This window comes from Fringilla coelebs (assembly GCF_963513975.1).
Source record: "Fringilla coelebs genome assembly, chromosome: 2".
In the NCBI taxonomy this organism is placed as follows: Eukaryota; Metazoa; Chordata; class Aves; order Passeriformes; family Fringillidae; genus Fringilla; species Fringilla coelebs.
In genome coordinates, this window is record NC_140029.1 from 1007284 (window position 1) to 1015169 (window position 7886).

Consider the following 7886-nt stretch of genomic DNA (forward strand, 5'->3'; position numbering starts at 1 on the left):
ATTCAAATTAAATGTGATTAACAGAAAACTTTGCCAGATTTCCTAAAATCATAGAATCACAGAATATCCTGAGCTGGGAGGGACCACCAGGGATGCCCCAGTGCCACCCCTGCCCTGCCCAGAGCCCACCAAGCCCAGCCTGGGCATCCCTGGCAGCGCTGGCCAAAGGCTCCTGGAGCTCTGGCAGCCTGGGGGCCGTGCCCATTGCCTGGGCAGCCTGGGCAGTGCCAGCACCCTCTGGGGAAGAGCCTTGCCCTAAAATCCAACCTAAACCCCTCCAGGCCCAGCCCCAGCTGCTCCCTGGGTGCTGTCCCTGCTCACCAGAGAGAACAGGAATGGGCCCACAGAGAGCTGGGGGGACAGGAGAGGCACTCAGGGGTTTGGTTTTAAGTTCAAAACTCTTTAGGTTAAATATCCTCAGTAGTTAATACAGATACAGTGATTTTTTGAGCCATACAATAGCATTTGTCAGCAGCTCAGAGGAATGCTGAGAGCACTTGACTCTAACGGATGCAGATGCTTTTTCCCTCCTCACAAAGCAAAATTGTTCTACTTGCATCATCTGCAGACAGCACGAGTTTGAAGCAATGCCCTCAGATTTAGATACTGAGTTGAAAGAGCAGTACCAAACAATCCATGCCAGACAATCCTGCCAGACTGCAGCTGGAGAACTTCCTATTCCTGTGTCACGAGAGCTTTCCAGTCACTGTGCAGAGCTCTGGGATTTACGGGTCATCCTTCACTTCTGACTCTGCAAAAAGGATGACTAAACAACCTAATAAAAGCATGGAGCTGGGAAAGTGAAAATGCTGCACAAGCTTCAGCTCCATTCAGATTACCCTGATAACAGCTGTGATAAGGAAGCATGTTCTGAGCACAGATAACACCTCAGCTTCCCGTCAGCTCAGCAGGTTGGGGTCAGAGACCAGGAAGCTCCAAACAGGAGGATTAATCTGGTTCAGTCCCATGTCAATTAAGGATCTCCTGGTCACAAGCCCAACATCCCCTCTGGTCCCACCACAGCCATCTGAAGGGCTCTGGGTCCACGGGAATTTCCAGCCCTGAGAGAGACTCCCTGATCCCAAGGAAGCCAGAGATTCCTGGCACAGCCAGGTGGAGCTGCTCAGTAATGCCCACACAACACTGAGTGCTACACCACTCAAAGAATAAACTGCATTTGCCTTTTTCTTCTGGCCATGCCAGCGTTATTTGACAACATTTCCTTGAAGCAAACTCATTTCTCAGCAGCAAATAGACACAAAAACTAGACTTCAGTCACACTTCTTAAAATCCATGCACTGTGTTAAATAGCAGTTGCTGTTTGTTCTTTAATAAGCACATTATATCAGTGTGCTTTGAGAACAGAACAGCAGAACAGGCAGAAGTTTCCAAGTTGGATAATGGCTGTTTCCAAACTTTGTCCTTAGACACTTCAAAAATCCACAATGTCCTGCCATGAATTTAAATATAGATGACCTTATGCGAAAACATATTTTAACACTTTTATGCTTTGAACTTTTCCTCTGAATAGAAATTTTACAAACCAGAACTTTAAAAAAAAACCAAACAAAAAAACCCAACAAAACTACAAGGAGCAGTTGGAAAAGAACAGGGGAAAACCTTGTTACATGTCTGCTTTTAAATGTAGTACTTCCCTGAACACCTACAGTAACTTCATGCCACACTACTTTATTCCAACACAAAAATCTGCCCTCTTCTCTTTGATGCTTATTCTGTTGTTTGCAATCCAAGGCCACACAGAAGAACAGAGGTGCTAACAAGGAAGAAAATTTTTAAAGTATTTCAGACCTCTCTACAACCCAGTTCCAGTTACAAAGCTTTTCCTGGTTGGGATTGGCCCTTACAATCCCCAACAGAACAAAACCCATGAACATCAAAATAGAAAGGGTAAGAGGGAGAGAACACCTGCCAGCCTTCAGATAATGCTGAAACCAAGAGACCTTTACAATGAAGAAATACAGATGCAGGACAAAAGGGAGGAAAAAAAAAGAACAGGTAAGAATGGGGATGGCTGCAGACAGGGAGCTGGGAAAGCAACCACAGGCACAGGCAGCAGCTGCAGCAAAGGTGCAGGGCAGAGAACTGCCTCTAAAAAATTGAATTATACCAAATGTCCATGCAAAACAGCCAAGCACCAACCCTACACAGGAGCCTGTCTGTCTGAGAGCTCCAGAGAGCTGAGTTCATCCAGCTGGGGCTCACATGTGACTCAAAGGAAAATGTCAGGATTTTTGCTCAAGAAACTCAAGGATTACATCATCCCATTTGGTACATGACCAGATTACTGGCATTTTATTACAAAACACAGCTCTCAAGCTGTCAGCTTTTATGATTCTCTGTAAGAATTAACTGTGCTTCCACAAAATACCCTGAAGATTTATGAAGTTATTAGAACTTGCACAGGGTAACTGAGCTCCTGGCTGCACCTCCTCACCAAAAGCACAGGAATCCCCACACAACCTGTCTACACCTGAAGGCCATGTGCAAAACTTACTTAAAAACCATTAAATATTGCACCTTGCAGTTGACAGGCCAGCCCACAACCTGGTGCCTGGGAATCTGAAATTATAATATAAATATAAAAAATGTACGTTTACAGTTAGAATAAAAGGCTTTATCACCATAAATACATGATTAACATGTTCTGAGTTTAATTTGTGATTAACACAAAATTGGCTCGACTGTATCTTCAGTTTTCAGATCAGTCTTGTGAACACTTAAGATACAAGCAGCAAGTTCCCACCACAGAAGCAGAGGTGCTCAATTGTACCACGATATAAAGATTGCCATGGAGAGAGCCCTCCCAAACTCAGGCTGACCTTTGGAAGCTGAATGTGCAGCTGCCTTTCCCCAGGCTCAGCTAGCTGGGCAGCTGAGGCTGTTCAGGCTGCACAGACACAGCTGAATTCCCTGCCCAGCAGCCAAGGTTGGATCTCCCCTCCACAGTTCAGCTGGGAGGGCAAGGAACAAAAAGTCCGTGTGTGCTTGGCAGGGGGAGCATCAGGCTGAAAACAAGAGAGGCCTCTTCTCCTTCCCCCCAAGATGGGTGGGGGCTCTTTTGCAAAAACAAAACCAGACATCATTTAAACATTTCTCTCATCCACTGGTTTGAAGGGCTCAAACAGAGACCTAGAGGTGCTATCAGAAAAGACTAAAAGTTCTTGTTCCCCCAAAGCAGCCCTGCCATGGGCACCCCCTGGATCTGCAGGATCCCAGAGGGAGGCTGGAAAACCTGGACTGCCACTCCCAGCAGGTGTGATTCTAACACAGGCTGGGTTGGGCTGGGAGGGACCTCAAAGTTCATTTCATTCCCACCCTGCCATGGCAGGGACACCTCCCACTGTCCCAGGCTGCTCCAGCCCCAGGGTCCAGCCTGGCCTTGAGCACTGCCAGGGATCCAGGGGCAGTCCCAGCTGCTCTGGGAATGCCATCCCAGCCCCTGCCCACCCTGCCAGGGAACAACTCCTCATTCCCAAGATCCCACCTAACCCTGCCCTCTGGCAGTTTGGATATTTTCACAGGAATACCTGAATGCAGTAAATATTTCCAGTTCTGTATGGAAGTACAGAAACCCATGTGCTCCAGAGCAGGTTCAGTCTGAGTCCTACAGAGAGATGCCAACCATTCCAGGCGGTTCCATGGGAACCCTCCCTCAGGAAGCACAGCTTTAAATCCAGGTGTTCTGTGTATTTTGTATTATTTGTGTATTAATAACTATTTCCTACAAACTGCATTCCTGTGGAGCATGTGAACCTGCACCTTGAGATGATGCACAGCTAAACCCCTGTCCAGTCATTTTCAGCCAATTAGTCATGCCCAGGGCTAGATCCTTCAAAGACACTGAGGGAGAGAATCCCCAAGGAAATCTGAAGGACCAAAACACAAAGGAAAACCTGAATTTTTGAGACAACATGTCTCCAGTGGAATGATTTTAATAGTGTCATTAGGATTTGCTAATCCACACTATTAGCAGCAATATATTTACCTGTAATATGGAATATACCAGCAGGCCCTTGATTTTCCAGGGCTGCCATCCCACAAAACCTTGCTCTTACAAGCTCCTGGGACGGAGAGGGCAGCTCTCCCAACTGTGGGCACACACAGCCATGGGGGACAATGTAGGGAATAGGGATCAGAAAATGCTGCTGAAGAGAAACACAGCAGAGACTGAGGTTTCAGACACTCATGATTATTTCCCAATTCCAGACTCACATTTTACCACACAACTTGTTGAAAAGCAGAGCTCACAGAGAAAAGATGTCCATTTGGACACTAACACTAATTAATTCAATTACATTAAAAACAGCACATGAAAAAGTAACATATAATATCCAACACATGCAAGTTTGATAAAAGAAAACCAAACCATGGATGCACTATGTCAGTCAAGTTTTCTGTGTTTTCACTGATTGCAATGAAGAGAATGCTGTAAAAATGCAATTTTTACATCAAAAATAGAATAACTCTTCTTCCTGAGAATGCCCAAGGATACCTCTCTTCACTCCTTCCCACTCAAAATTATTTAATTCCTATTAAATAGAAATTTTCTATTCCGGTCAAGAAGCTGATCCTCTGGAGAGACAGACAATGCCCTGTTCACATAGGAGAGATTAGTTTCTAATTACTATCAGTAATTAGTGCTTTCCTGCAGCTAGAGCTGGAATTTCTCTGTCAGGAACCTGACCACCTCCAGCCCTGCCACACACAGAGCTCCAGAGACTCATTCCAGACAGGTGGATCCACCAGACGCCTCCACGGGTGCCCTCCCAAACCTCACAGTTGATGTTTGTTGGATGAGGGCCTGGCAAACACTGTTCTAAACCCTTCCATCTGCAATTAAAATCCTAGAGAGGCAATGCCAGCCAAAAATAACCAGTGCAATCGAGTACATTCTTTTTAGAGTCTACAAAGTGCACTTTTAAAAGAGGCTAACTCCTTGCGCCACAGATCCCACAGAGGTTTCAGCACCTCTCACTGAGGTTTCCTGTGCACAAGTCATTCATCACCAGCTCTCAGCCTGGAGCCCGTTTCTGATTGTCCACAACCCCCCCCAATTTCATGCTTGGCAAGTAAAAACAAAACCAAGTTGCTGTGGAGGGGGCATCCCAAGTTCAGCAGCTGTGTCCAACACAAGAGCAATGAGCACTCCAGGCTGCCAGCACACAGCAGCAGCTGAGGCAGCCCCTGGGTTGTTTTATGGGAAAAAGAAACCAAAACCCCTCACACATCTCCCGGGTTCCAAGCAGGTCAGCTCTGAGCCACCCCAGCTGAGAGGTGCCCCCCAAACCAACCTGCTGATGGGTCATGCTGCTCTGCTACTGCACACAGCACTGGGAAATGTTCGTGCCTGGGAGCTCCTGATCACAGAATCCCAACTGGTTTGGGTTGGGAGGGAGCTTAAATCCCACCCAGTGCCACCCTGCCATGGCAGGGACACCTCCCACTGTCCCAGGCTGCTCCAGCCTGGCCTTGGGGACTGCCAGGGATCCAGGGGCCTCCCCACCCTCCTAGGGAAGAGTTTCTTACAGAAGACTTCCACCCTACTGATGTCCCCCTTCCTCAACCCATTGCTTGTATTTTCCTTAACTTTTTTCCTTTATTCTTCTATTCCTCTTTTCCCTGGTGTTATCCTCCTAAAAGCTGAAATGCCAATCCCTGATTACGGTACACAGACGGCTACCCAACGCCATGATTCAGAAACATTTCACTGCTAGATTCACATTCCTTCCTGAATCCAAATCTATCCTAATTGCAGGATTAGAGGCATTAAGGAAAGGCCACCAAACAGCAGTGAGAGAGGGAACAGGCACTGCAGGTCATGGCTCTGAGACCCCAATCCTTACTTTATCTAGCAACCAGGACATAATGGAAAATTCTCAGGCAAACACAGCTACTCTGCAAAGGACCTTATGTGGAATGAAAAGCAGTGGGATACCAGAGAGGGAACACAGGAGCTGAAAGAATGGAGTGTGGTTTGGGAAGCAGCAAGTGCAGGGTGCAGCCCACTCAGCTCTGGGGAAGCCTGAGCCTCCGGCACTGCAGAAACTGGTCAGAAACACTCTCGGCACGAAACACGACCCCTGTCAGGCTGCCAGACCAGGGAGGGCACTCCAGGGCTGAGCACAGAGCCTGGGCTGCCTCAGCCAGCTGGCATTCATAGCTCTGAGGGAGCAGAAAATGCTGCTGCTGGCTTCTCTACCTGTGACACCTGCTCACATCCACAGGCAGGTACTCCCTGCTGCAGCTGGGCATGGGCACACAGAGCCAGGCAAGACTCCTGCTCCCACAGCTCCCACAGAGAGAGGAGAATATGGTATCAATTCACTGCTATAAACTATCACAGAACCATGGAATATCCTGAGCTGCAGGGACCCCCAGGGATGCCCCAGTGCCAGCCCTGCCCTGCCCAGAGCCCACCAAGCCCAGCCTGGGCATCCCTGGCAGCGCTGGCCAAAGGCTCCTGGAGCTCTGGCAGCCTGGGGGCCGTGCCCATTGCCTGGGCAGCCTGGGCAGTGCCAGCACCCTCTGGGGAAGAGCCTTGCCCTAAAATCCAACCTAAACCCCTCCCGTGGGTCAGCTTCAGCTGCTCCTCGGGTCCTAAGGAAGTTTCTTGGATGAGAACATCACCAGGTCATATCCAGCAAGGGAAGTTACAGGTGACTACAACAAAAGGTAAAAGAAAGAAGGAAAGATGGTGTGAAATAACACTCTCCAGAGCCATCAACACCCAAAATACAGTTTGGCTTTTTGATTTAAGAAAATGCATCCATTTGGAGCTTGAGCCCAATATATATTCAGCTTATATCCACAGGTATTGTTTTATATATCTATTGCCATATAAGCTCCAAACAAAAAGCACTTTGGAGCTAGGCAGCAGGAAGAGGTAGAGGAGGACAGTTTCTTGTTTTAACGAGGGCCACACCATCCCACCTGGAATGCCGGTTGGTTCACTAACAGGAATTATTTACTAAACAATACTCTCTGATGAGCCACGGGAGGGTTTTCCCTTCATGCGGCAGAGAAAGACATAATTCACAGAAAATACTGTTTTCCACAAGCAAACCCCATATTCCACCCCAAATAAAGCAGCAGCTGAACCAGAACAAAAGATATCCACTGGGAATATCATCCACAACCTTGCCTGCTCAGCCGAGGCAGAGGCACACACAGGGACACAACCCCATCCATGGACCGGCTTCCTTTCCCTGACGCCCCGACAACATTCCCCCGTTCCCCCGGTGCCCTTTGCCGAGCCGTAAGGGACGGCACTCCCAAGGGCTGGCGTTCCTCGGGAATGGCATTCCGGGCGCAGGGCTCTCCTCCCTCCCCCGGCTCAGGGCGCAGCGGGCGCGGGGAGCGGCGGCCGGAGGCAGCGGGACCAAGGTGATCCCAGCCCAGGGATCGCCGCGGCGGCACCGCCACACGTTACGGGAACAGCAGCAGGCAGCCGGCCCCAGCAAGGGGCGCAGCATCGCTCACCGCCCGCCCCGGCCACCGAGGGAGGACCCAGGCCCTGGCACCGCGACACGCCCGGGCACCGTGAGGGGCTGAGGCGGCGCTGCCCCCCCGCCGGCCTGGGCTGAACAGCCACGGCTCTTAGCCCGCGGCCCCCGCTGCCCCCGTCCCGCCGGGCCGTACCTCATGTCTGTGCGGGCCCTACTCGCAGCCCCGGCCGCGGCCAGGGCACCGAGGGGCCGGAGGGGCCGGAGCGGCGCCCGCAGCCGCCTCCGCCGGACGCGCCATCGCCGCCCTCGCCCCGTCTGAGGGGAGGGGGGAGGAGCCCCTCGCGGCCGCCGTACTGACGCGCGGCCGCGGCCCCCGCGTGACTGGCAGGGCGTGAAACCAATCACAGCCCGGGACAGCGG

At 50.2% G+C, this 7886-nt stretch overlaps 1 protein-coding gene across 3 annotated transcripts in view; it reads right to left on the bottom strand.

Annotated features, from left to right (window-relative positions):
• ITSN1 (intersectin 1) overlaps positions 1–7794 on the bottom strand; it is a 107405-nt gene extending 99611 nt beyond the window's left edge. For all 3 annotated transcript variants that reach the window (XM_084226747.1, XM_084226746.1, XM_084226748.1), the window contains exon 1: positions 7660–7794. The gene's annotated coding sequence lies outside the window, so the exon portion shown is untranslated. The remainder of the gene's footprint in view (positions 1–7659) is intronic.
• Positions 7795–7886: the final 92 nt, after the last annotated feature.